General features: G+C 49.1%; 1 long non-coding RNA gene across 2 annotated transcripts; it reads right to left on the bottom strand.

The window, feature by feature from the left end:
* Positions 1-550: 550 nt before the first annotated feature.
* LOC109026870 (uncharacterized) lies at positions 551-9,217 on the bottom strand. 2 transcript variants are annotated; one of them, XR_002005923.3, is made up of 4 exons: positions 6,265-6,605; positions 5,033-5,345; positions 3,973-4,122; positions 551-861 (listed from the first exon to the last, which is right to left on the bottom strand). It is a non-coding gene; the product is annotated as an uncharacterized lncRNA (long non-coding RNA). The 2 variants fall into 2 exon arrangements; XR_010133684.1 differs by lacking the exons at positions 5,033-5,345; positions 6,265-6,605 and adding an exon at positions 9,111-9,217.
* Positions 9,218-20,384: the final 11,167 nt, after the last annotated feature.

Genomic DNA, 20,384 nt, shown 5'->3' with positions numbered 1-20,384 from the left:
GCTAGTAAATGGTGATGCTGGGATTGAAACCCAGGTCCCACTGGCTCTAAACATCAGGGTGCTCAGCTACCACCCCATGCTGCGGTGTGCCTCAAGGGCTGTTCTGAGGGAGGAATGAGGTGAGGATAGGGAAGCCCTGGCTTGCTGCCCAGTTCAGGACTGCCTCATCATCAGTGGGGGCCCCTTCTCCTGACTCCTCCTGAACTGCCACCTCTCAGGCCATCCTCAGATTCACTCTCTGAATGGCCAGAGGTATAGCCCTAAGTTACTCACCACCTTCCCTCCTCTTTCTTCTTATTTCTAGATCATCAGCTGTACTTCTAAAATAGCTTGTTCATTGGCTGGAGAGAAAGAAGGAATAGCAAATAGACCTTGACAAAATGTGACTTCCTTCACTACACTATGATTGGTTTTCTGTATTGTACACATGGTATCAGAACAAGAAGAAGCAATATTTTGAAATGAACACCAGCCCCTCAATCCCAGGGATCCACCATATCTTATCCTTATGCAGACATGGATGTCATTATGTGGCAGAGGCTCCTCGTGGTTAAAATGAACCACTACATGATTTTATTGCCTTCTTGGAAAGGAAAGGGATTTCGCAGGGAACCCCATCTTCCTCTTGTCCTTTGGCAGCGGCGGATGTCATCTTTTGGCAAGCGTGGAAGCCTAGCTCTTCCTACCTTGCACCATCTTCCCCAGTGGATTCCTCATTGATGGTTCTGTGCACCATCCTCCTAATCTCCCACCAGCAAACACACACCACACGGTGGCCTTTTTCAGCAGGAGCCTCTGACTTCTCTTAAGTTCCGATCTTCAGCTGGCCTCTCCAGGAAAGAGGGATGCAAAAGCTCTAGCCTGGGAAGAGCAAGTTGCTGTGGTCAGTGATGGTAACTAAATGGAGCAAAAATCTGGTTTCATGGGGGAGCTAATGAAAACCAGATGGGTCCAGAGAGGTTCCTGGCCTGTCTAACAGACCAGCTGCATTGAAACTGTGCCTACCAGATGCACTGAGATGATTATTTCTTGAATGCACATTTGCTTCTAATTGTCACAATGACTGTGAATTGGCTTAACAAAGAGTAAGTCTACTCTGGCTATCAGCACAGCCAAAATGACCACATTGGGCGTTACAGGTTATTTTGAATGAATAAAGAGGGAAGGGAAGGGGTGCGGGAAGGGAAGGAAGAAAGGTGAAATAAGACAAGATGAGCAAGTACCACCTGCTGTGTCGGGCACATCCATGCAATGTCTCATGAAGTAGCCCAACAAGCTGGGACTGGGGCACTTTGACCTCTATTTTGCAGGTGAGAGAAGCGGAGGCTCCGAAAATCGAGATTCCCCTTGTGTGCACAGGTGGGGCTGAGCTTTGAATACAGAACTACAAATACAGTAACTACAGATCTAACACTCTGATTTTCCCCTGCAACAGGGGCAAAGCCGTTCACCTCATTCATACTCAGTCTCTACAGATTCAGTCAGAAAATGACCCCCTCTTTCTGCATTTACTCCTGGGAATGAAAAGCAAGCCCAGACATTGCCATGGCCCTTTGAAGGGGATCCTCGGCTTTCTCCAGACCTGACCATGGCATCGGCTTGATAGCAGTAACCGCCTTTTGTTTCAGCTGTGCTTCCACCTGCACAGGCCCCATGCCCTGACCCTGCCCCCTCCAGGTACACGCATATCTTTAGGAGCCCCAGAGGAGGGTCTCCTCGCAGGAGCTCTCCCGACAGTCCCCTTGCCTGCTTCAGCCACCTCATGAGGCACGCTGTCACTAAGTCACTTTGTGCCCTGGTTCCAAACACGTTCTGTGAGTGCTGTCACCCCAGGGATCCCCTGGACCTCCTTGCCTTCCACAGGGCTGAGCCGGCAGGACGCTGTGCAAGACAGACCCAGGGGATCCTGTCCCCCACCTTCCTTAGACTCAGTGTGCAAAACCACTTCTGCATCCTCCTTCAATCAAGGACAACAAAAAATCTCACTAAGTCGACTCTTGGAGGGCCTGCCCAGACACATCGCAAACAGGCCCAGGCTTGCCCAAATTCCTGAGTGGGCTCAAGCTAGAGTTCCTGCCTTCCCATTTGGTTTAGGAAACAATTTTCTACACAGTCTCTCAAATGAGCTTCCAAATAATCCTATGAAGTTGGCAGGAAAAATAGTTCTCCTTTGCAAATGGGGAGGCGGAAGCTCAGAGCGTCACGCGGAGGGTCGGGTTAGACTCCTGTCTCCTGGGGAGCACGGCTCCCCACTCCTCTCAGTCACCTGCTTCTCATGGTCTGGCGCCCAAGAGCAGGAGACTGGATTCCCACCCCAGCTTCTTAACTGGTTTCTTGACTCCCTTCAGCCTCAGTTTCCTCATCTGGAAAATAGAAATAGAAATCATCTGGACCCCATAAGCCCGCTGTGAGGATGGAATGGACGGATGTCTGGAAAAATCCACGCGACGCTCCCGACACCCAGAAACTACTAGCTGGCCACCAGCTACCCACACTGATGGGCCAGAGGGGAGGTCGGTGAGCGGAAGCCTGTGGCTTTGAAAGGCATTCACCCTTCATTTGAAGAGATGCTCTCATCCCAACTCGGTGCTTTTGCTGTACAACAGGTATAAAATTCCATCTCATTACACAGAGTTCTTGTAAGGATAAAGCAACAGTTAATGTGACCATTTCTTTGGAAACGATGACTGGTTAATGTGTTATTATTGTCACTAGCAGCCTGTCACCAGCAGCCTGTCCCCAGGTGTGGCCGGGCCCCCTCCAGCCTTCCCTGCAGAAACCGTAATGGACGGGTCTCTGACTCTGGGAAAGGAACTGAGACTTGTCTCACTGACTGACTGAGCCCCCAGGGTGTGAGCAGCACATTCGCTTACCCCGGTTCCTCCAACTCAGATGAAGCCGTCCCATTTTTACAGATAAGGAAACTGAGGTTCAGAGGGGTGGCCCCACCTGCCCAGGGTGGCACAGCAGGGGAGTAGAGAATCAGGGACTCCAACTCAGTGCCCCCTGACTGCCAGGCTGAACTAGCCTGGAGAAGGGAACCAGCAGGCCCACGGACAGTAGATAAGCAGAGCCTCCTCTACCCATCTCCCTGGGGGCTTTTGTGAAAAAACGGGGGTGTGGCCTGAAAAGAGGTGAAAACAGCAGATGGTGCAAAGACGGTGGCATTATGAGAAAAAGCCCCAAACAGCCATGCAGGCCCAGGCTCCTCGGACAGGACTGTACCGGTAAGGAGCGCAGCAGCGGGCTGAGACCTGACAAACTGAGTTATAACCTGAGGCCCAGAGGCTCCCGCAGTGCCCCCAGCCAGGCTGAGAAACCTGATCCCAGATGTATTAAGTGACTGCCGCCTGGCTGAAGGTGGTTGGAGACCACTGGGCCTCTTTGTCAGATAATGGCGCCCTCTGCTGGCAGTGCAGAGAGAAGCCGCTTCAAGGGAGAGGCCTTAGCTGCAGGCTAATAATAAAAACAACAGTTATGATGACAATAATAGTAATAACACATAATGACATCACAAAGAAGAGGAGGAAGAGAAAGACGCTTTTATGGAGCACTTCCTGCAGTTACGGTACTAACCACTTTACAGATATTATCTCATTTCTTTTCTTTTTTTTTTTTTTTTTGAGACGGAGTCTCGCTCTGTCGCCCAGGCTGGAGTGCAGTGGCGCCATCTCAGCTCACTGCAACCTCTGCCTCCCGGGTTCAAGCGATTCACCTGCCTCAGCCTCCCGAGTAGCTGGGATTACAGGTGCCCGCCACCATGTCCGGCTAATTTTTGTATTTTTAGTAGAGATGGGGTTTCACCATCTTGGCCAGGCTGGTCTCGAACTCCTGACCTCAGGTGATCCGCCCGCCTTGGCCTCCCAAAGTGCTGGGTTTACAAGCATAAGCCACTGTGCCTGGCCATTTTTTTTAGTACTAATATTTTTGTCAGCTTGAGGAAGAGTGAGGTTCCGAAGTTAATGAACTTACCCCTGGTGAAGCTGTGGCATGAACTGACATGCTTGTCACTTTCCTGTCCTCTCTAGCTTGGGGAAAGACACTCTCGGCCCACCACATGGTCCATTTCTGTCCCTTGATATGCAGGTGGCTGGCATGCTGGGCAGATTCAGGGCAGCTTTGCTGTGTGACAGAAAAGCAGGGTCCTCACTCTATAAGATTGCCAGGCTTAGCAAATAAAAATAAATTGAAATTTAAAGCCAAATTCAAATGAGTATTCTATATTTATCTGGCCCATTTCCCCAGACCTGGAGACCCAGATTGAAATCTCATGCCACCACTTTCAAGATGTCTGGCCTCGGGCAAATGGTAAAACCTCCCAGCTTTCGCTGTGACATCATAGCCAGGAGCCAGTTGAACCCAGGCTCAGTTAATTCATCAGACTGGCACTGCCAGGGCCTGGGTCGGCTTCCCTGTGACTCTCTTGGCTTCCCATGGTGGGCAGAAGACCCACATCTTGTGACCTGTTCCCTGCCCCCAACACCATGTCCTCACAAAACTGTGACTAAAGGCAAGAAAGAAAGGAGGTTTCCATCCAGTGGATCCCCCACTCAGGTCTCGTTGTCTAGACGTGGGCCAAGGGAGGCTAGGAAAATAAACCTCTGGCATTTCAGCCTCCGTGGTGGCAGATAGTCTTTGCCTGCGAGCCAGGGGTGGCGGGGGAGGCGTGGAAAGACAGAAAAAACAACTGTCAGTCAAGAACAAACACATCATGCTCTTTTCATGCCAGGCATTGCCCTAAGGGGATTTGCTATGTATGTTAATGCATTTAACCCTCACCATTATCCCATTTTACAGATGAGGAAAGTGAAGCCCAGAGAAGATAAGCAACCTGTTGAGGTTCACAGAGTAGCAGGTGGCAGAACAGGGATATGCACCCAGGCAGCTGGCACCATCACCTAGGAAGCCAGCCCCCAGCCCTTCTGCTTCTCTGGAGACAGCAGCAGACAGGCCGCACCCCTCCAACTCATCTCTCCCTGGTTAGTGCCAACGCAGCACAAGGCTGGTATTGAGTAAGTCCTTAACTAAGTACCTGAAAAACGCCTTATGAGGACAAAGGGGCTGCTTCCTGGTAGGCACCTGATAAGTGTCAGCAATTCTTAGTGACTGGCACTTCCTTTCCACCTGCCCCTCTCCTGTCTGTGTGGATGGCGACATTGCTCTTCACCCGTGCATAACTCCTAACTCCATGGGCAGAGCTCGGGGCACTTCCTGTGCCTGTGGAATGAGTTCTTGCTGTGTGACCTGCGCCTGGTCCCTGTGTGATTAGTTCCCATCAGTTTCTGGAATGTGAGTTGCTGATGAGACAATGCAACCGCTGTCCCAATTAGAAAGCAGGCGGCAAGCTGGAAAATGCCAAGTGTGGTTTTATTCATAGCTCTTAAACTTTTTGGTCTCATTCCTAACAAATTCTTGTTCCTATTATTTCTTATTTTTACACATTTATGTTTATTATTGATTATATTTATCAATTTAGAGTTTGAATTATCATTATTCTTGATGTGGGTTAGGTTTATCCATATTTACTGGGTTATAAATTGAACTTGATAAATGTATAAAATACTTATTTTAACTCATCTTTAAACCCATTACATATTTTTATTAAAAAATAACTTTTTTGTAAAACAATAAAAAGTAGAAAAATGCCATTGTGTTTTGTTTTTAATGTCTTTAATGTCTGTCTTAATAGAGGACAGCTAGATTCTCATATGGGCTCCTCTTTCAATCTGCTGAGATATATTGGTTTTAGTATATGAAGAAAATCTGGTCTCTTAAAAATATGTGGTTGGAAATGAAGGGAGTATTTTAATTGCCTTTTTCAGATAATATTGACTATTCTTCTTTGATATGAGACCCAAAATTGACAAATGGTTTTAGATTTCAGATTTGCTGCAACCTGGAATCCGAAATCATATCATGGAATTATTTTCTACTCTGTTACATAAACTCCTTTGTTCTCTCTTGGATGGATCTTTCCTCATGCATGATTTTGTACCATCATGCACCAGTCATTTGGAAAACATTGGTTTACTGAGTCATGCTGAGCTTCCAAATGTTAGCACATTTATCTTAAATATCAAAAGATCCTGACCACTAACGTTACCATAGGTCTTACAAGAAGAGTGTTTAGTTATTAGGAAATGGCCAAACTCATAGTAGTGGATATAGATCTTCCCAAATTCTAATTTTGACTTGAGAGATCAAATTTTTATCTTTGGTAACAAATGTCATTTTTTCCCCCTTGAAGCGACAAGCTTACTTCACCTGCTTTCAAGAAAATGTCTACTAAATACTCAAGTCTGAATCATTTGCCACTTGTACTTTCAAGTGAAATGGTTGTCCATAAAAAAGTGGTGAGTTCAGCTGAAGAAACTGCTCAAGTGTTTTTCCTCAAGACAGCTATGAAGCAAAAGTGCTTCATGCACAGCTTCCATTTTGTCACAAAAAGTTGTGTATGCAAGAGTTGAGGCTGAATAAAATTAATTCATACAGCTTTGTCAGGGACATTCTTAAGTGAAACTGGCATCTGTATTTTTTAAAGCAACAAGTACATGGTGACACTGTGAAGAATCCAACGATGGCCACGGCAGCGTGCCGCCACTTCCCTCCACCCCTGCCAAAGCTCCAGCAGGTTCCCCTCTGCTGCTTCTGCACCCTCAGTGCACGCATCACTTAGGAGCCAACCACGCTTCTAAGCTCTCTGCACATGTGACCTCATACACCAGCCTCCACAAATGGCCTTGTTTCCATGGAGACAGTTGCCCAGCTGAGGACTACATTTCCCAGCCTGCCTTGCTTCCAGAGCCGGCCACCTGATGGGTCCTCACTCTTGAAACAAATGCAGGCTGAAGTGACTCCTGCCAGCTCCTCTGACTCAGGTGTGCCTTCCTGGCACTCTCTTCCCCTTCCACCACAAGATGTGTGTGAATGGTGGATTAGAGACGAAAAGAAGGAGATATAGTCTGGACATCAATAGGCAGTGGAATGAGAGGAGTATGGAAGGAAGGGTGTGAAGGAGGAAGGAGTAGAGAAAGATGCTCAAATTCATCACCTTCCCAACCCTGTGGACGTTGATGTTGCTACCAGCATGAAGATCACCGAAGGAGAACCGGGATATCAGTTAATGTCCAGGCAGAAATCCTGGGCTGTTATTTTGAGTATGAATTTCTATTACACAAGGACTTTAAAAAATGTAAAGCTATAATCACATCCAATGAAATAAACCATATTTATGTAATATTAGTAGCATCCAATACCGAGTCTATGTTCGTTTTTTTCCCCCATAATGTCATTTAACAATTGGTTTGTTAGAATCCAAATAAAGGATCCAACACTGGTTTTTTTGTTGTTTTGTTTTGTTTTTTGTTTTTTTGGGTTTTTTTGATGGAGTCTCACTCTTGTCGCCCAGGCTGGAGTGCAGTGGCACAAGCTCAGTTCACTGCAACCTCTGCCTCCCAGGTTCAAGTGATTCTCCTGCCTCAGCCTCAGGAGTAGCTGGATTACAGGCATGCACCACCACGCCCAGCTAATTTTTTTGTATTTTTAGTAAAGACAGGGTTTCGCCTTGTTGGCCAGGCTGGTCTCGCACTCCTGACCTCAGGTGATCCACTCACCTCAGCCTCCCAAAGTGCTGGGATTACAGGTGTGAGCCACTGCACCTGGCCTCAATAGTGCATTTTTTTTTTTGGATGTTGCTTAATTCTCTCTTAATCCCTAGTGATTTTCTCCACCTGACACCTGACTGCCATTAATTTCTCTAAGAAACTGGGTAACATTTTTCTTGTAGAATTTCCCAAATTATGGCTCTGACTGATTGACTGATGTTGCATACACGTTCATCTCTCCCACATATATCCTGGAAACTTAGTTCTAGAAGCTTGATTACATTCATGTTTTTTTGTTTTTGTTTTTGTTTTTGTTTTTGTTTTTTGCGAGAATACCTGCCAGGTGGTGCCTGCTTACTTCCTACTATGTCAGGGGTGTACCGTGCCTGGGTGTCCCCCTTTGGTGATGTTAAAATTGTCCAGTATAAGGTCGCATCTGCCTGGTCTGTCAAGTGTAGGTGACCACATCAGTCTGTCCCTTGCGAGTCTTAGCAGACATTCATGATCATTGCCGAGATAACAGTGTTTCATTTGCTATTATCCATTTTATCATTCCTCCTGCACTTGTTAGCCTTGACCTTCTAAAAAGAACTTTTTCTCATCAACTCTTTTCTTATCCTGAGCTATTGTCTTTAGAGGGAAGGCAAAATAAATATTGTATTCTTTCCCTTTATTTATCAATTTTCAGAATAATGAACTTGTACCCTAGCCACCTCCAAAAAGAATTAGTAGTGCCATTATGAACTCATAGCTTTTATACATTTGCTGCATTTCAATCCATTGCAGCCAGTATTCTTTCTGATGCTAAAGTTATCCCATCCTAAGACAGTGCAGGGGCCCTTCAAATTGGCCCCTCTCTCCTAGAAGTCTTTGATTATGTTTTAATTCCAGCATGACAAGAGATTCCAGACTCATCTTGTACATTTCCTGCTCAGGACCTGGAGTTGGACAATCCAACTTTACTCCAAGAAGCCCTGGCACCTCTTAGTGGGGAACGGTACTTAGACTTTCCACACCCTTCCAAAATCTAAGCAAAATGATAATGGATATAAAAATTAAGAAAAATCCACATCAGCAAGGCAAAACCAGAAAGAGGATCCATGGTGCCAGGAACAATAGGATTATCTGCACATAAAACACAGATAGAGTCCTACCAACCCCAGAGAAAGAAAACATGCCTGTCTGGGGAGGAAGTAGAAGGAACCCTGGCAGCTTCAGGGTTGCCCTCAGAAACTCAGCTGGGAAGAGCGAGAGGAAAGCCATGATTATTCACACCTGCGCTGTGGGAAAGCATGTCAGTGGTTAGTCTCCACCCCCAGTGCAGTTCTGAGCCAGGCCCTTTTCACACAGCTTTGCCTGACAGTACAGATAACAAAACAGAGACGCAAGGAAGCAAAGTTACCTGCCCAAGGTCACACAGCCAGTGATAAACTGAACCCTCAGCTTTGACTTCCACACCTGCCACTCTGCCTCCATCAGCACCTTCATTCTCACTATTGCCCTCACCTCCTTCTCCAGGGGCTCAGCTCACCCTTAGTTTCTCCCCAACCAGTGACATGGGAGGTCCAATTCCTGGCCCACCAGCTCTGCTGTGCTTCCCTGGAGGGTATGAACGTTGATGTTCATTCCTTAGGCTGACAAATATCTATAGTGATGAACCATCCAAGGTTCCACCCCCGTGATGATGAATTTTACGTGTCAACTTGACTGAGCCCAGGGATGCCCAGATAGCTGGGATGCATTATTTCTGGGCATGTCTGAGAGGGTGTCTCTGGCGGAGATGAGCATTTGAATCAATAGGCTGAATAATGTGGTTAGGTACCATCCGCACTGTTGAGAGACCAAAGAGAAAAAAGTCGAAGGGTACATTTGCTCTCCTTGTTTGAGTGGGGGCATCTGTCTTCTCCTGCCCTCAGACATCGGTGCTCCCGGCTCCCAGGCTTGCAGATTCAGACCAGGGCTGATCCCCATCAGCTCCCGGATTCTCAGGTTTTCAGACTCAGTCTGAATGACCCCACAAGCTTTCTTGATTCTCCACTTGCGGATCACAGATAGTGGGATTTCTTGACCTCCATAGCCTCGTGAGTAATTCCTATTTTTTAAAAAACCCTCATCTATCTATCTTATCTGTCTGCCTGTCTGTCTATCTATCTATCTATCTATCTATCTATCTATCTATCTATCTATCTATACATTTCTCCTATTGGTTCTGTTTTTCTGAAGAAACCTGACTAATACAATCCCTTTGTGTCTCATCTAGGGCTTAGAATACTTGGTGGTGCTCCCTAAATAGCTAGCAAATGAAAGACTGAATCAGTAAGCTCATGAGGGAAAGAAGGAAGGAAAGAAGGAAGAAAGGAAGGAAAGAAGGGAGGGAGGGAGGAAGAAGGAAGGGGGGAGGAAGGAAGGAAGCAAGGAAGGAAGGAAAGGAGGGAGGGAAGGAGGGAGGGAGGGAAGAAGGAAGGAATGAAGGAAGGAAGGAAGGGGGAGGGAGGAAGGAAGGAAGGGAGGGAGAGAAGGAGGGAGGGAGGGAGGAAGGAAGGAAGGTAAGGGGGGAGGAAGCAAAGGAGGAAGGAAGGAGGGAAGGAAGGAAGGAATCACAGTAGTAGCAGCCAACATGGTTGAGACCCCCGAGTCGTTCCAGCCTCTTCCAACAGGCAGGGAGACAATGCACTCTCCTGAAGCCACTGTAAGCTTTATCTGGGCCCCACAAGGGCAAGGAGAGAAGCCAAAGTCATTTCAGGGAATGTGGATTGACAAGACCGGCAGCCGGATGCAGGTGGTGTCCTCTCACAGCTGTCCATCAGGGGCCTGCAAACAAGAGGCATTCATCAGAAGAGACCTGTTGTTGCTAGGAAGTCAGGACGTCCACTGTCCTGGAAACCAGTTCTGCACTCACTCAGTTTCAGAGGGCAACCCTGCGGCTGATGAGTAGGAGACAGTGATTCTGAGAACTCCAATTCCATTCTGATGCCAGCAGCAGGTGCAGAGGGAAGGCATCCTCCCCTTCAACACAGGGGCTCTGAATATACCCCAAGGACTTGTCAATTTACAGGGATGGCGAACTGCAGAAGGGTAGATATGGGTGCTAGTGAATGATCAGATATAGTTTGATTAAGGGAGGTGAAAGAGAAAGGGAACTTTATTGGGCTCCTATGCTGTGTGAAGCTCTTGGAGTCAAGGTTTATGATCCCTGGTTTATAGATAGAAGAACAGGTGGAGTGAGTCAGGGTACTTGGCTGTAGGAACCCAGCGCACAGCGAGCGGTCAGTTGGATGCCTCACCCACTCAGCCAAGCTGACCCTTGATCATGCTGTCTCCTGAGTGGGCCGTGCGAGGACCTGAAGAGGGCCCGGCTGGGAGGAGGCTGCCCGCTGCCCAAGGGGCCATGGGAGCCAGCCAGTGATCTCTACTGTCATCACCAACTGGATGCAGTTGAAGCCCAGTTCTCCTCACATTGACTTGAGCTAAGATTTGGGAAACAAATCTCCTCAATTATGCCTTTCTTTGAAGGTCCTGATGAAATCAATGGCTTTTCTCTGCATCAGCACTAACCATTCAGAAGCAAAATAAAAAAGGAAACACAGAAATGAAATTATTTACTTCAAAGATAAATTATAAAGTATCTAACCACAGAGTTAATACAACTAATACACCACCTGTATGAATAAAGCTACCTGTGTTATTGAGATAAGCCAAGAGAAATTTTAGACTCCTGAATAGGAAGATGGAAAACCACAAAAATGTTCATTCTTGCCAAATTAACACATACATTCAATCCAATTTTAGTTAGGATCCCAACAGTTTTGAAAAGGAATACATTTTTGAGTTCCTATGGAAGAACAAATGTCAAAACAATGCAATATATTCGTGAGGAGGGAAAATATCTAAACTTACTGTAAAGCTACCATAATAAAAACCATGTGGCATTACCACAGAAACAAACAAATAACAAAAAAAAAAAAACCAACACAACAGATGACAAAGATGAAACAGGGCAATGAACCACAAGAGAACAATGATACAGGATAGAATATTGAGAAACATACCCAAGTTCACATGGAAGTGTAATAGTCATAGTGCCATTTTATTTTAGTGAGAAATAAATGGTATTGTATATCTGGAAGAAAACCTAAACTGGGCTATATTAATCACACCATTTTTTAAAAGATTCAAAGTGAATTAAGAATCAAAATGTAAAAAGCAAGGTGAAAAATAACAGAAGGCATTTTAGGAAAACATTGGATGGAGAGAATCTTCTTAGGCAAGACAGGAAACCTAGCTGCCTTAAGAAATAGGAGAAATGGCTGACTTTGCAATATAGTTAAATTTTTGTATAGCAAAGAAACCATAAATACAGTCAAAAGATTTGAGGGGAAACATTGCATATAAGACCAACAGAGTTAATATTTTTCAGTATATGAAGAGCTCCTATAAATTGATAAGTAAAAGGCAAAAAATATCATCTAAAATGGGCAAAGTATATGCAAAGACAAATTCATCTTACTTGTCACAGGGAAATGCAACATTTTAAAAATGCAATATTGTTCTCACTCATTAGACTCAACAAGAGTGGGTCATCTCTGACGTGGGGAAAATGTCATTCTCATACACTGGTGTGGGAGTGCGAATTGCTACAACCATCTTGCAAGGAATTCTGGAAATATTTATTATACATCCACAAACACCTTTTGGTCCAATAACCTCACTCTTTAAAATCTCTTCCTTAGATTTAAAAATATGAGTATGAAGATGCATAGTTCAGCACTGAATGGGGAAACGGAAGACAGACGTCGCCCGAACGGTCTTGAGTGGGATGTGATTGAGCAAATCGAAGTATTCCCTCGAGTGCATAGTCATGCACCTGTTACAGAGCATGCAGCTTCTGCCTGGGCTGATCTAAAGAGATGCCCGTGATCCTTAAGCAGAAACAGCAAGTTACAGAGGAATTCATGAGGCACCATCTTGCTTTTTGTCAAAAAAGCAAAACAAACAAACAAAATGAATAGATGTCAATGTATGTATAAGAGCAAAAAATATTAGGAAGCTTAACCTCAAGCCTGGTGAGATCTGAGGCCCAAGAACAATGAGTTCCTCCCTCCCTCCCTCCCTTCCTTCCTTCTTTCCTTCCTCTTTCCCTCATGAGCTTACTGATTCAGTCTTTCATTTGCTAGCTATTTAGGGAGCACCACCAAGTTTTCTAATGTGGGTGGACTCTCAATGTGGGTGGTGCTGGGGCTGGAGCTGTAAGCTGACTGTGAGCATCTCTTGTGAACTCTGTGTTCAGTGACCTCGCGTTGGTTCTTTGAAACTAGCCACGTTGGTAGCATTTGCACCGAGGAAGTTGGCAAATGCTCCCCTCAAGAGCCCGTTGTTAAACCTTTATCACCTGCTTACTCTTTGTACCGGGAAATGCATGGGCATAGATAATTTTAGAGCACACAGGAGACCTTTCAGCTCTAATTTTCCAGGGGTCTCTGGTCCCTGGCGGGGAATAACATCCTTTCCCAAGGATACTGTGGTCTTTGCAGCCTGAGTCACGCTATGCTACATCCTTGCCACTGGAGAGCAGTGTTGCCCCAGGCAAGGCGTCTGCCCAGCCAGGAACAGTTGGGAAGAGCTTCCAGTCTCAGCAGTGAGCAGGCAGTGTCTCAGCCCTCAGGGCCCTGGGACCCCTCCTAGGGGGGTGGAGATGGGGGAGAGGGAGGAATCAAACCTTAGCATCCTTACACCCAAAAAGTATGGATTTGAAGAGCGGGGATAAGATAACAATAAGACACTCAGGACGTTACCATTCAGGCCAACTGGCTCTGATACTTACAAGCAGTGTGAGAAGTTAATACCCCACTAGCCTCAGTTTCCTCATCTGTAAAACGGGGCACACAGCAGTATCAACTTCACATGGATTTGAGATGCTTAACTGACTCGATGCACTTATGCACTTGATTGAGCTTAGAAAGGTGCCTGGCACCTGCTGATCCCCCAGGAACGGCAGCTCCTGTTATTATTTAACACAGTGTGTTTAGTGTCTCCTTAATATTTGTGCTCATCCTCTGAGGTATGAACTATAATTTTCCATTTTAGAGTTAACACTGAGGGACACAGAAGGGAGGAGGCTGTCCCAAGGCTACACAGTGAGTGGGGGACAAGCAGGGCCTTGAATCCTGGCCTCAATAACGCCATGAGACTCCCCTTCCTCATTTGGCACAGAAGCGACAATGAAGACAGAAGAGGGTCTGGAGCCTGCAACGGGGTCTGAGCTGCCCTCCCCAGCCCTGCCTGCACATCATGGCAGGCTGCTCAAGCTCAGCATCCCCTCTCTGAGCCCCTGTAAAATGTGACTTGCACTCACTACCTCAGACTTATTGTGAGATCCAGTAACACAGCGAATACGAAATCCTTCAAAACAAATAAACAATCCGTTGATGTCTTCATTCAACTCATGTTTGTCACACTCCAAATGTATGCCAGGCCCTGGGCAATGGTGTTTCGTGAACGCCCAGGCTTTGCCCAGATGGGCTCACAGCCTGTGAAGGGAGGGCTGATGCAGCCTCAGTTTTCTCCTGTGGCTACAAACAGTTTTACCCAGCAGGATCTGGCATTTGGGAGGGTAGGCAGGGCACCTTTCTAATGTCCCACCACCACACACACAGGCACACACTCACACACAGGCACACACTCACAAAGGAGGTATTGGGTCACTCATGGGCTCCATGTTGGGGAGCAACAGAGATGGCTGCTTATTGACAGGCAGCGGTTCAGCATGGCAAGGACTTGTCCGGGGAGAGGCTGTCCCATGTCCAGCTGCAGCAGGGGTGCCCTGAGCGTTACCCGTGCTTAGGCGGTGTTCGTTCCCTAGCAAAGCTCTTGGTATCCATTGCTGTCCCCCTGGAAGGAGGCTACCAATACAGGAGGCCACAGCCAGGCGGCCCATATCCAGTTCCTGAGCTTGGCTTTCCCACTTTTGAGCTGGGTACAGCGCCAGCCCCTACACCAGTATTGAGGACTGACTGAGGTTCTGCACGCAGCAGGCCTGGATCCCAGAGAGCGCGGACAGGACAGCGGATGCCCACAAAGTTACTGCTCATCTGCGAGGCTCTGCTCCCAGCTCCCGCCCGAAGCCCAGTGTCGCTTCTCCTTTGCAGTGTCTTATAAAGTAAACAGGTGCTAGTGATCTCCACCTGTAGAGCTGTGTGAGGACTGAATAAGGCAGACATGAGTGCCAGGCACATGGGCTGGCAACGCAGAGGCCAGACCAGATCCAACCTCTGAAGCTGGCACCTCCACCCTTCCTGGTGCTCAGGCCGAAGCCACACTTCCACCTCAACGCCCTCTCTCCTGTCCCAAGCCACTTGGTCTTCAGAGGCAGCCGCCCCACCTCCAGCCTGACCACTACTCCCCTACATGCCCTTCCTGTGCCAGCCATGTTATCACCATGGCTGGGCCAAGCCAGTGGCTCCGGGGACCTCCTGGCTGCACTCTCCACGAGGCTGACAGAGTGGTTCTTTTAAAGTCAAAGTTAGATCCTGTCTGTCTCCTGCTCCAAGCTCTCCAGTGGCTTCCATCTCACTCACATGGAATAAAATCCAAAGCCCTCACCTGGCCCTACAAAGACCTCACCACCTGCTTCTTATCCATGCCTCGGAGACTCTGCACCTTCTGTTTCCTGTACCCAGCACAGCCTTCCCACACAGCCACAGGTGTCTCCTCCATTCATCCCGGTCTCTGCTATGGCCACCGGGACAGAGCTGCCCCTTCCTTCCCTGTTATGTGGAGGCTGCTCTCCCCTGCACTTCCTTGGGACTCCCCATCTCTTCACCTTGCCGTCTGGTTCCTTTTAGCACCCGATGGCCACATGATGGGTTTAACGTCGTCACCGTGCCCCCTCACCTGTGAAGCTCCAAAAAGGCAGGGGCTCAGTTTTGTTCTTTCCAAGCCCCCGCCTGGCACTATTCACTAGCCCTCTGCCTGGCACTACTAGTAGGCACTCAATAAATACATCTTGAAGAAATAAATGAATCAGTAAATGCAGGACTGAATGAGTGAATGAATGAAAAACTCTGCATTAACCCATGGATGTACTCTGAAAGACTGGTTCAGAATCAAAGGATTTTGTTCAATTACCCATATGTACCAGTGTCCTCTCCAGACCCAAATTCCTCCAAAAAACAGACTCGCCTCTCCTTAGGGAGACACAGAATGCTTACTCCTAAACTCATTCCAGAAACTCTGGCAGTTGGGTCAAAGAAAATCAACCCGGAAGAGCCCAACAGACCTCCCATAAATGGAGCTCCTGGTGGCCCTGCCCTTCCTCTCGGTAGGTGGCCTTGTGGAGGGAGAGTTAAAGACTCTACTGAGACAGTCCTGGGTCAAATTCCTTCTTTCTCCAATTGGTGTGACTCGGGCCTGTTGGAGCCTCAGCTTCCCTCTACAGATAAGGGGCACGAGCCCACTCTTCATGCCTAGCTTGCCGTGATGTTGAAGCAGGGATGGGGCCTTTTTGGCGACAACCTGCCATAGGCCGGGTGTACACAGAGCACTCAGCCTCTGGGAACATTCAGCAAGTCTCAGCTCCCCTTCCCCACTGTGGCCCCAGCCACGGTGTTCCTGCTGCCCTTGCTCCCCTGACAGGGGAAGCGAGGACAGGAGAAGAAACCGCTTGCCTAAGGTTATGGAGATATTTTGCAAAGCTGGAGCTGGATGAATCTCAAATTCCTGAGTCTGAGCCCAGAACTCACCCACTGCCACCCACTGAATGTGTTGACTTTTAAAGGCCGTCTGAAGATGTGGTTCCCCTGCTGAGCACTGAGGAGGGGAAAGGATGAGAAAGAAACAGTGCTCAAGTGAGCTCCACGCCTGAAGAAATCTACTGAGGCTGCGGTGAACTTGGGGACTGGCACTGACTGAGGGCCTTCCATGTGCCAGGCCCCTTGGCATCAACTACTTCATTTGACTCAATTCTAACGCAGCTCTAGGCAGTAGGCATCACTGTGCCCATTTCACAGAGGTAAAACTGAGGCTCCCAGAGGGGTAACCACATACCCAGAGTCACACACAACTTGCAGATGGCAGAGCTTAGATTCAAACCCAGGTCTGCCTAAGTCCCAGCTTTCCCCCACTGTGCTGTCCACATCCCCAAGTCCCCTGAACACTGCCTTTCCAGCCCAGCCAGCCAGGACTGAGACACACGCTTTCCTCCCACAGCTGGGTCTCCAGCTCAGCTCTCTGAAGGTCCTGGGCAGGTGACAGTGGTGTGAGAGGGGGCCGGCGGTCAGTGTGGGGGACCACACAGTGAACACGCCCTGAAAATAGGCTCCACTCAGTCTTAATGCTAACCCAGGGTTCTATTGTCAAGAGGAAAGGAAAAGCCAAGGTTTCATGGAAGATCTCCTGACCTTTGCATGTTGTCAGTTGCGTTTGTGCATGGTTTTGGGTCCTTGAGCCACTGTCCCTTCACTACGGCACCCAAACACTGGCAAGAGCCAATATGGATTATCTGTTTCTGTTTCTTTCTTTCCGTTATGGGCTGAGTCGTGTCCCCCCAAAATTCCTGTGTTGAATCCTCAACCCCTAGTACCTCAGAATGTGACTGTATTTGGAGACAGGAAGTTTAAAGAGGTGATTAAGTTAAGGCCATCACTGTGGGCCCTAATCCAAAATGACTGTTGTCCTTGTAAGAGGAGATTAGGACAGAGACAGGTACAAAAGGAAAGACGGCGTGAGGACGCAGTGAGAAGGTAGCCGTCTGCAAGCCAAGGAGAGAGGCCTCTGCAGAAACCAACCCTGCTGACACCTTCGTGGCAGACTTTTAGGCTCCAGAACTGTGAGGAAATAAAGTCCTGTTGTTTAAGCATTCAGTCTGTAATACTTTGTCCTGACAGCCCTAGCAAATGTCTCCTTCCTTCCTTCTTTCTCTCTCTTTCTTTTCCTTCCTTCCTTCCTTCCTTCCTTCCCCTCCTTTCTTCCTTCTTCCTTCCATGCCTCCTCTCTCTCTCTCTCTTCCTCCTATACCTGGTAGGACATAATGCGATACAATTAAAGAAGGAAGCGATGGCTGCAGGGTGGACTGGGGCAGACCCGTCTGGAGAAAGGTGCTCCTAAGCACAGATCCACCCCCACACCCTTCCATGAGACATTCCACTCAGCTTCCTTCAGGGACCAGGGTGGACTGTGCTTGGGAACAGTAGGTGTGAAGGGCGAGGCTGGAGGGCAAGTTCTCTACACTGATGGCTGCAGGGCAAGGTGGTGGGGCTCCGGAGGGCTCTTGTGAGCAGGGCTGCGGCGAGAATGGAAAAGAGAATGAAAGGTGGAGAGGGAGGGCCAGGAGATGCCTGCCTCCTACCCCCAAATCTCTAAAATTCTACTCAATCTCACAAAAGGGTGCATGTGAGTGGATTCCCTAATGGTGCTGACAAAGCGGCTACCATCAGGGTCAGGGGGAGACAAAGACCCCGCCAGCTGGTGCAGGAGGTGAGGAGTGGGTGTGCGGGGAAACCGGGTGGGGCAAGCCGCTAGGAGGCCTCGACCAGCGCCCGAGCCACGTGTGTGCACAAATAACACCACAATCAGCGCCCCCACCACAATCAGCGCCCCCACACCCAGTGAACCGGTGCGCGCTTCCTCCCATTGCAGCAGCGGGAGACTCAGGCTCTGAGCAGGCTGGGGAGCCGGCCCTTGCCGCCAGCGAGCTGCAGGGCTGGGACTCGACCCTCGGCTCACCAGGTTCCCTGCGCGGCCCTGGCATCGTGGCCACCCGCTCTGGAAGCCGGGGCTTCAGACTCTCTCTCTCCAGCAAGCCTGGGCCGCAGAAGCCGGGACCGCAAAACAAAGGAGCTCGCGTTTGCGGGGAGCGGCCTGGCCACCAGGGGGCAGCGTGCGCCCTCCGATGCCGCCGCTGGGCCGCCTTTGTCGCGGCGCAGCCCGGCCCGCACCCCGCAGCTGCCCGTCCGGGGACCCTCACAGGCCCCCGGGGACCCTCACAGGCCCCCGAGACCCCGCGCCCCCGCGCGCCCGGGTCTGCCGCCTAAGCTGCTCCTGCCGCCAGCCCTTCCCTCCTTTGACTGGCGGATTGAATGTCGGCCGTCCCTCTGGGCCTAGCTGGAAGATCTGCCCACGCAGCCTTCCTTCGGCTTCGGCAGAGACAGGCATCCGCCGCCGCCGGGCCGCAGCCCACCCGCCCCTCCAGCAGCCCCCGCTCTGCGGTGAAAGTCTTGCCAGCGTCCAGTGCAGCGCAAATGCAGATTCCAGCATCCCAGTGCCGTCTAGATGGAGCCAAGACGCCTGCAGAAATACGGGGGCTGCCGGGCCTCCTGGGTCAGGAGAGCTGTAGGGCCCATGTCTGTCCCATGCTGGCTACACCGGGCTGGGGGCTGGGAAGGTCCGTTTAGTTTACGGATCTTTCTCCACCAGCCCACGGCAGCCTCCTTTGGGCCAGGACCACGTCTGAGTCGCCCCTGTCCCCCCAGGCCCAGCTTGGTGCTTGCTGGTCGAGACCTCTGTGGGTTCCCAGGGGTGCCCTGGGGGCCCCTCTCAGGCATGGCCCCCTTTTGAGGGGGGCTCGCCCTCCCGTGTTTCTCCTGGTCTGGGGCGCCTGTGCTTCGAGTCCTCTATACACCCAAGGAACCCTGCGCTGAGGCAACATGGCAATCAGCAGAGCTGGGATCTCAACCCCGGCTGGCTGTTCCCATGGGTGCTGCGAACCCCAGCCTCCTGTCCCCGCCCCCGGGCCTCCTCACACACAGAGGGAAGAGTGTGCCGCTGCTCTGCACCGAAGCTTACACCCAGCTGGAAGATGTCCTTCGTGCGCATTTCCTCATTTCACCCTCAAAAAGCCCCACGAAGTCGAAACGCTGCCACGCCCATTCCACAGATGAGGAAGTTAAGGCCCAGAGCTGGGGAGAAACCTGCACAAGCTCAGCCTCCTGGCGGGGCCTCCCAGAGCTCTGCACCCTTCCTGGAACCTGCCCACCCCCATTTGCTGTCCCCTGCCCTCTGATTCTGAAGCATTTTCCTGCCCTTTCTCTCAGCCCCCCGTCTGTTTCCTGAGAGGGTGGCACAATATGTTCTTGTATAGTTTCTCATGACTGCTACTGCCTGTCTTTCCTCAATTCTGAGCGCCATCCAGGCAGGAACCATGCTAATTTTGTTCACCATCCTATTCCTGCTCATAGCAGTTTGCCTGACACATAGTAGCTATTCAATGAAATGTGTTGAACGAATGACTGAAAATTCAAAACATCCTTGAGGGAGTATGTTATATCATCCTCATCACCACCCCGTGTTACAGATAAGGAAGGAATCTGAGCTCGGAATTAGAGCTGGAATTTAAAAGAAGGAAAATTTCGGATACAAATTAATCAGGAAGTCTATCAAAGTATTGTATTTGGTTAAAGAGTTTATAAATATGATATTACACATATGTATATTGCAGATACCCGGTGTGTGTTAATAACAGAAATAGAACGGACAAAAATAGTGAACTTTATGAAACGCACCACATGAAGACAAAGGTGACGGACGGAGGAGGCTTTGGAGCGTTTACGATGCTGTTACGGTGGGTGTGCTGTGAGCCAACAACACAGTTGGAATTTGACCGAGTGGAGCAGAGAGCCAGGCTGAGGCTAAAATGTCCCAGCACTGTGCTGGCTTCCCTGGTCATGCCCCCCTCCTCCTGCTAATGGATTTATGGAAATAATAACACAAGCTACAGGTAAATAAGTAATCAGCCGGGCCCTGCCAGCGGTAGCCTTGCTAGCTACACCTAGAAGAGAGGTTGGGAGA

The sequence above is a fragment of the Gorilla gorilla genome, chromosome 4, assembly GCF_029281585.2.
Source record: "Gorilla gorilla gorilla isolate KB3781 chromosome 4, NHGRI_mGorGor1-v2.1_pri, whole genome shotgun sequence".
Lineage (NCBI taxonomy): Eukaryota > Metazoa > Chordata > Mammalia > Primates > Hominidae > Gorilla > Gorilla gorilla.
This window is presented reverse-complemented; position numbering and strand designations above follow the sequence as displayed.